Below are 6,475 nucleotides of genomic sequence, written 5' to 3'. Positions count from 1 at the left end.
AGTTATGTTTGATGATACTTTGAAGACGAAAGGATAGGACCAAATAAGATAAGATGGCATTTCAGATAGCAAGTCCAGTCCACCAAGTGGATCATAGATATTGTATATCAATCCCAATCAATCAATCTTTATTGCGCCAATTCACAACAAATGTAATCTCAAGATCCTTCACCTTAAGAGCAGGTCCAGACGGTGCTCTTTATTTATATTATTTACAAAGACCGAAAATCAAGATAGGATAAGATTCTATCCCATCATATGAGAACATATTCTGACTGGTGCCAATGCAATATTGTAGATGTCGTAGAATTACAGTGTCCTGTTGGTGTATCCAATCCGGGCTTCACTAACATCTTTTTTCACTCACATCTTAGCTTTGTTAGATCTGCTGGTACGGAACAATTTTCAGAACATAAATTGTTTGTTATGAATCTTACATAGTCCCACCTGATTGAAAGCCTGATCAGCCACAGTCTGTTGTGAAATCAAAGGTTTGAGTGACACAATGAAGATGCTAGTTGTCGTGCTGTGCTTGCTATCTCACTGTCTTGTCTAACAGGGACAACTGAGTAAAATAGGGCCTTTCATATTGTTATTACAACACCTTGTTGTCCAACTACCATAAGTAAAACAATCCTGCTGGACTAAATGCCATTCAAAAAGAGTTAAATGCAGAAATAAGATAGTAATAGAAACTCAAAAATTCCACTCAGTTACAGCAGAACTATCAACAATCAATCTGGCAATCAAGAATGATAGTGTTTGTTGTTCTTAATTGTTTCACTGTAAAACACCAGCACTCAGATCATACTTCTCAATAACAAAAGGAAAAGGAAAAACTCAGGTGTCAACAAACAAATGATTATTATTCTTTTTTCCCCCAATAATCTTATTAGATGATTTGTTTGAGGGACCTCCACATCACTGGAGCCCAGATTTAGAATCCCTTATCAGTGCATTTGTAGGCCTCCGGGAGTTCATTTATCTTGTGTGCGTGTGGAGCATGCTTTGTGTGTTTATGTGCTTGTGTGTGCATGTGTGTGTCTGTCACACTTCAGAAATCAGCTTTACTTCCTTTGATTTGGAGGTGACATCTCGACTTGATCCGGTAGATGGTGTGAAGTTAATCTTCTTTTGTTGTTGTGTCACGTTGCCTCCGCACGAAAACTTCTGAGAACGCTTCATGAGCAGAAAAAAGTTTCTGGACTCTTCAGCCACGCGAACACATTTAGAGAGTAATGTGAAGGTTAAATGGCAGTCAGTGTGAAAATCATTCCTTTCAAATGCAGAAAAATTACTCCTGGATTTTCTTCATTGTTTACTCTTTGGAGATAAGCTTTATCTAAAACTCTTATCAAAAACCATTGCTGTTGGCCGACAGGCAAATGCTGCATACATACTGAATATAATTTCCCTAAACAGGGTTTCTGTGATTACAGTTTTTTAATGATTATAAAGAAAGTAGACAGATCTGTAATTTCAACAAACATTTTGATGGAAGCCAAAGATAGGAAAAGGAACATTAGTCCAGGCTGAGATACGCAGTACCTTTTTATTTTAATCTTTAAAATGCCATAAATTGATTTTGGCCCGCAGAGCAGAAATATATGACTAAGAGCAGACCTTTTCATATACTGTTAAACAGTATATTACATTATGCTCTATGCATCTTCATTTCAGGTCTAATAAGTTTGTTGGCGATCAGTTTACAATTGTTACAGTAGGCGCAGAACATCATCAGCATTATTTTGCTGTAATAAATAATGGAAGTCTTGTATTTTGTGCCATTACATAACCACTCTAGGCAAGGGTCGAGCAAGACTTTGTTAATTCCCAACAAGAGTTTGCTGTATTGAGTAAACAAGCTCTGAGAGTTCATGTTTAAGGTTCATAAATAAAACTTCTCCAAGTAAATCCGCTTTGCATGGCCCCATATATGTGCCTCTGTTACCATGAACACATGAGGCCAGAACTAGCTTCATTTCTGTTTTCTTAGTTACCCAGAAAGCAAATCATGCCCCATCTGATATAAGGTTAGTTGATATCAGCAGCATCTTCCTGAAATGGTCAGATCATGGCTATGTTGCTCACCAGCTAGCAGACTTGCTCACTGAGTCAGGATTGAATAAACACTCAACAAAAACCCACTGATTGTTTCCCTCATTCTATTTAAAACAGATGGTAATATTTATATAACAAACATGCTCTTGTTTTATTGGTTGCTACAATCATAGGGACAAGACAGTATGACGAAGCAACTTTGCAAAACTTGCAATCTACTTGTTTGTCTTTCGTTGCCATTTATTATATAGAGAGTATTGCACAGACATCCAAAGAAATCAACGTAATTGCAGACATCCATCGGTCCAGCCTAGGGATGTTAACATTTTATCGAGCATCGATTCATGACTGCTAAGAAATTACTCGAAACGGCGCATTTTTGTTTCAATTTTCCGCCAAAGGGGACAAACATCATGTGGTCTCATATTACAGTAATCTATCATGGAGGTGTTTCAAGAATAAAGCATGTTTCGATGTGAATCAGCTGGTTAAAGGTGCTGGGCACAGGGGAGACGCTCAACTGGCGGCTGCGGCTGTGCGTCAGGTCTCCACGTGTGCTTTTTAAAGAGGATCAATACGCAACTGCTGTCAAGAACAACACAGACACGAAGGTTGACAACTTTAAACAGGACACTTCCCCACTTTTAGATACAAAGCCAACAGGCTGCAGACCAGCAACATCAGAGGCGTCTGGGCTTTTCTGCAGCTGGACTGATTATGACCTGGTTGCGCTCCCTGCTGACACCTGGCCGTGTACACATGCTAATTTTTCTCAATAAGAACAAGTAGGTAGAATACAAGACACTGTGAGTCTGAAGTACTTTTATGTTAGTAGTATGAGCCTTCACTTTATAAGACTATGTCTGCAGAGAATTTTTTTTTTAGCCTGATCGTTGATATTCAGTGTGTTAAACATGTATCTGTAGTCAATACCGCAGTTATATGCATTTTGTTGCTGTGGAAAAATTAATTAAGGGGGGAAAAACTGATTTGGCATTGTTTTTGACATAAGAATAACAATGTTTTTTGTTAATTAATCGATAATTGATCATTAACGTTTCCAAAATCAATCATGGAAAATACTTAAAATTTACATCCCTAGTCCAGCCGTTATCTACAAGGCTGGAGTCAACCCAATCTGTCATTGCGCAAGAGGTGGGGTAAAACTAGACTGGTTGCTAGTCTTTCTAAGGGCTGACATTGAGAGACAACCAGACATACCTATTCTCCCACAAACGGGCAATTCAGAGTCACCCATCCACCTAGGAAACATGTCTCTGGACTGCAGGAGGAAGCCAGAGTGCCAACAGAACCCATGCAAGCATGGGGAGAATAGGCAAACTCCACTAGGAAGGGCCCCCAGCTGAGTTTCAAACCAGCTACCTTACCACTGTGAGATAACAGCGCTAACCACTGCACCACAGTAAACGCAAAATGTTCTACTTGAGTCTCACATCATTAACTTTCAATGAATGGAGTGCCATGAGTGACCTTTCCACGTCCCACAGAAGTAAATATTTCAGTCTTGATGATACATATGGGTTTAACTCCTGATTGTGTTCTAAGAGGTGACAGAAGAAGAAGAAAGGTACTTTATTAATCCCCAGGGGGGAAATTCAATTTTATCACTCATGCTATTTTTTTGGACATGCTACACATACAGTTTTTTTTGGTATATACATACAAATGCACACACATGCAGTGAACATGCTTAGGGAGAGATGTCAGAGTGAGGATGCGGCCGTCAACCAGCACACCCCGAGCAGTTGGGGGTTCGGTGGACTGGTGGCCTCTCCAGCCACCAGTCCACTTGCCAAACTTCGTCTATACTGGGACTCGAACCGGTAACCCTTCAGTTCCCAAGCCAAATCCCTATGGACTGAGCTACTGCCGCCCCCAAGATCACAGGAAGTAGATGAACAAACCAAACATTCAGCCAGGGGCATGAGAAAAACAAAACATGTAAAGTGATTTGACAAGTAGAGCCAGAAAGGTAATGGGAAAGCAACCAAGATGAAAACAAACAAACAAACATGCAAATGTATCAATATAAGGAACAATCCTACAGTATAGGGACATGCACGTTTAGTAGACTCACCCTGGCTAATCGACACCAGAATTACCAGTTGGTTAAACAAGTTATTAATATGTTAGTAATGTAGGCCTGAAATTAGGGCATGACTTGTCTGAGCTGTAGCGCAGTAGTCGGAACTAGCTCCAGTTGATGATAACTACGCTGGTTGCAAACAGTCACGGATGGCAGAAGGCATCATGTAGTGTGGTGCTATTTGGCTAAGATCTAGAAAATGGGGATAAAGTTGTATGTAGGCTGTGTCTGGTTAACACAACCAATATGATGTGTAACAAACACAGTCATGTGAACGTTAACTTGCCTCTAGACGAGTTGGCATTTTAATTTCTGTTTAAACGACTAGACCATAAAGTCACTAAAGGAACATCTCTACAGTATTCACAGCACAAACAAACAGCTGAACAGAAACAATTTTACAAAAGGGACGGAGGGACAGACTGATGCAGATGCCATAAGACAGATGAGGAAATAGGAGACTGCAGATAGAAGAGCAGTCAGTAAGAGAGAAAAGAGAGAGGCAGCATTCTTCCCTGCGGTTATAGAGAAGGCATAACAGATTAGATGACTCACACACAGAGTTTGGGGGCAATGCTTCAGGATGGAGCCAAGATAGAAACACTATGCACCATGGCCAAAAGTCAGCCTTGCCTAAAGATCATAGCAACCTAGATTTTAATCCTGATCTTCTGATGATAGGGAGCAGGAAGAGGAAAGAGGTGTGCAAGTGTATCACTGTACCTACAATTCATAGATTACGCTATTCACATTATTAACTAAATTCTGTTACCCTTAAAATCAAAGACCATTTTTCTGTCACTGCCACTCACTTTTTGTAGCTTAAATTTGATATGATTTTCTTTTTTTTTTGGGAACAAGTAATCACTCCAGAACCCTGAGGCAGATTTACTTAACTGAATACAGTTTTATTTATAATCCTGCAGCAATTAAAACTGTCATAGAAGTCAGATTAATTTACTTTTCTTGGCACATTGATGCATTATTTCACAAGATTTGTGCCAAGTCTGCCCAAGCAAAGTACCACTACAGTTCTTTTGGTTTTATGAGCATCTGTGTGTAGTTCTGTGCTTTAATATGATGCAAATGAGATCTTGCACTGCTGATAAGCACCCAGAGGCAGGACACGGGGGCAGCCAAATGATTACGAGAAGGAAGGAAATGATGTAATGAATGAACGACACAGTGAGGCAGAGAGCAAACTGAGGAGATGGATGGGTCAAGAAGCCAAATAAAACAGATGACCAGAAGAAGGCATTTGAAGGACAAATAGCTTGGCAGAGGAGTAAAAAGGAGTTTAGCTAAGTAAATCATCTCTTTTGTAAATACTGAGAATATCATAAAAATAAAACATTCAAACATTGAATGAAGATGTAGCCAAATCTAAAATATAAGTTCCTTGTTACCCATATAAAACTTAATGATTAACAATAAATGTTACTCTGAATGAATCTGTAAATTTTAATAATTTTTTAAAGATGGGATACCTGAATCAAAAAAGTGAGACATTGTGGCTAAGTAAAGAGTGAAAAGGTAGAAGTTAAAACAGCATCCGGTTTACTGCAGCTTTAATGAAACTTTGGCTCAGAGTTTTAAATCAGCCAGAGGTTGTGCTAAAGGTTCGGTGCTTTAAAAGGGTCTGCTTCCACACTAAATGTAATCAGTTTTTGTTCCTTTTGATCCCTGCTGGTGTGCCATGTAGCTGGAGTTATTCTTGTTATTTCAGCAGGGGGCAGCAAATTCAAACAACCATGACTGAAAGAGCTTCAACCCGAGGTCAAACTGCAACATTTCATGTTTGTACTTCTATTTCCTGAGCTAGAGCCTGTGGGTGTGCCTACATATGTTTTGCTTTTGGGGGTTTTACCATGCATATCGGTATTTCTGTGTCTGCAGCACAATGCATTTATTGCTCACAGCAACGTATTTCTGGTATGCCTATTTATCTTTGCATGATTATTGCATAAATAATGGTTTGCACGCTCACAGTGCCTGACATGGCATCATGTAATTCCAGGTAAATTTCATCTTTGCATGCTTGATTTTCATCCTCCTCTACCTTGAAAAGAAACTAAAGAGCTTATTCACCATTTAACCCCTTTTTTTTCCACTTACAAATATTCTGTGCGTATGCAAAAGGCATTTCCTGTATTTATTCCCTTCATTGAGAGTTGAACTCATGCATATCCTTGGGTGTTACATGCAAACCCTCTTGTAAAAAAAAAAGCATGATCGAGTGGGATTAATGAAGAGTGGATAACCTATAGTGGGAAATATGGGGTGAAATAAAGCCACAAAAACGAGAGG

This window comes from Notolabrus celidotus, chromosome 1 (genome assembly GCF_009762535.1).
Source record: "Notolabrus celidotus isolate fNotCel1 chromosome 1, fNotCel1.pri, whole genome shotgun sequence".
Lineage (NCBI taxonomy): Eukaryota > Metazoa > Chordata > Actinopteri > Labriformes > Labridae > Notolabrus > Notolabrus celidotus.
The sequence above is the reverse complement of the archived record's forward strand: the minus strand, read 5'-3'. Positions refer to the sequence as shown.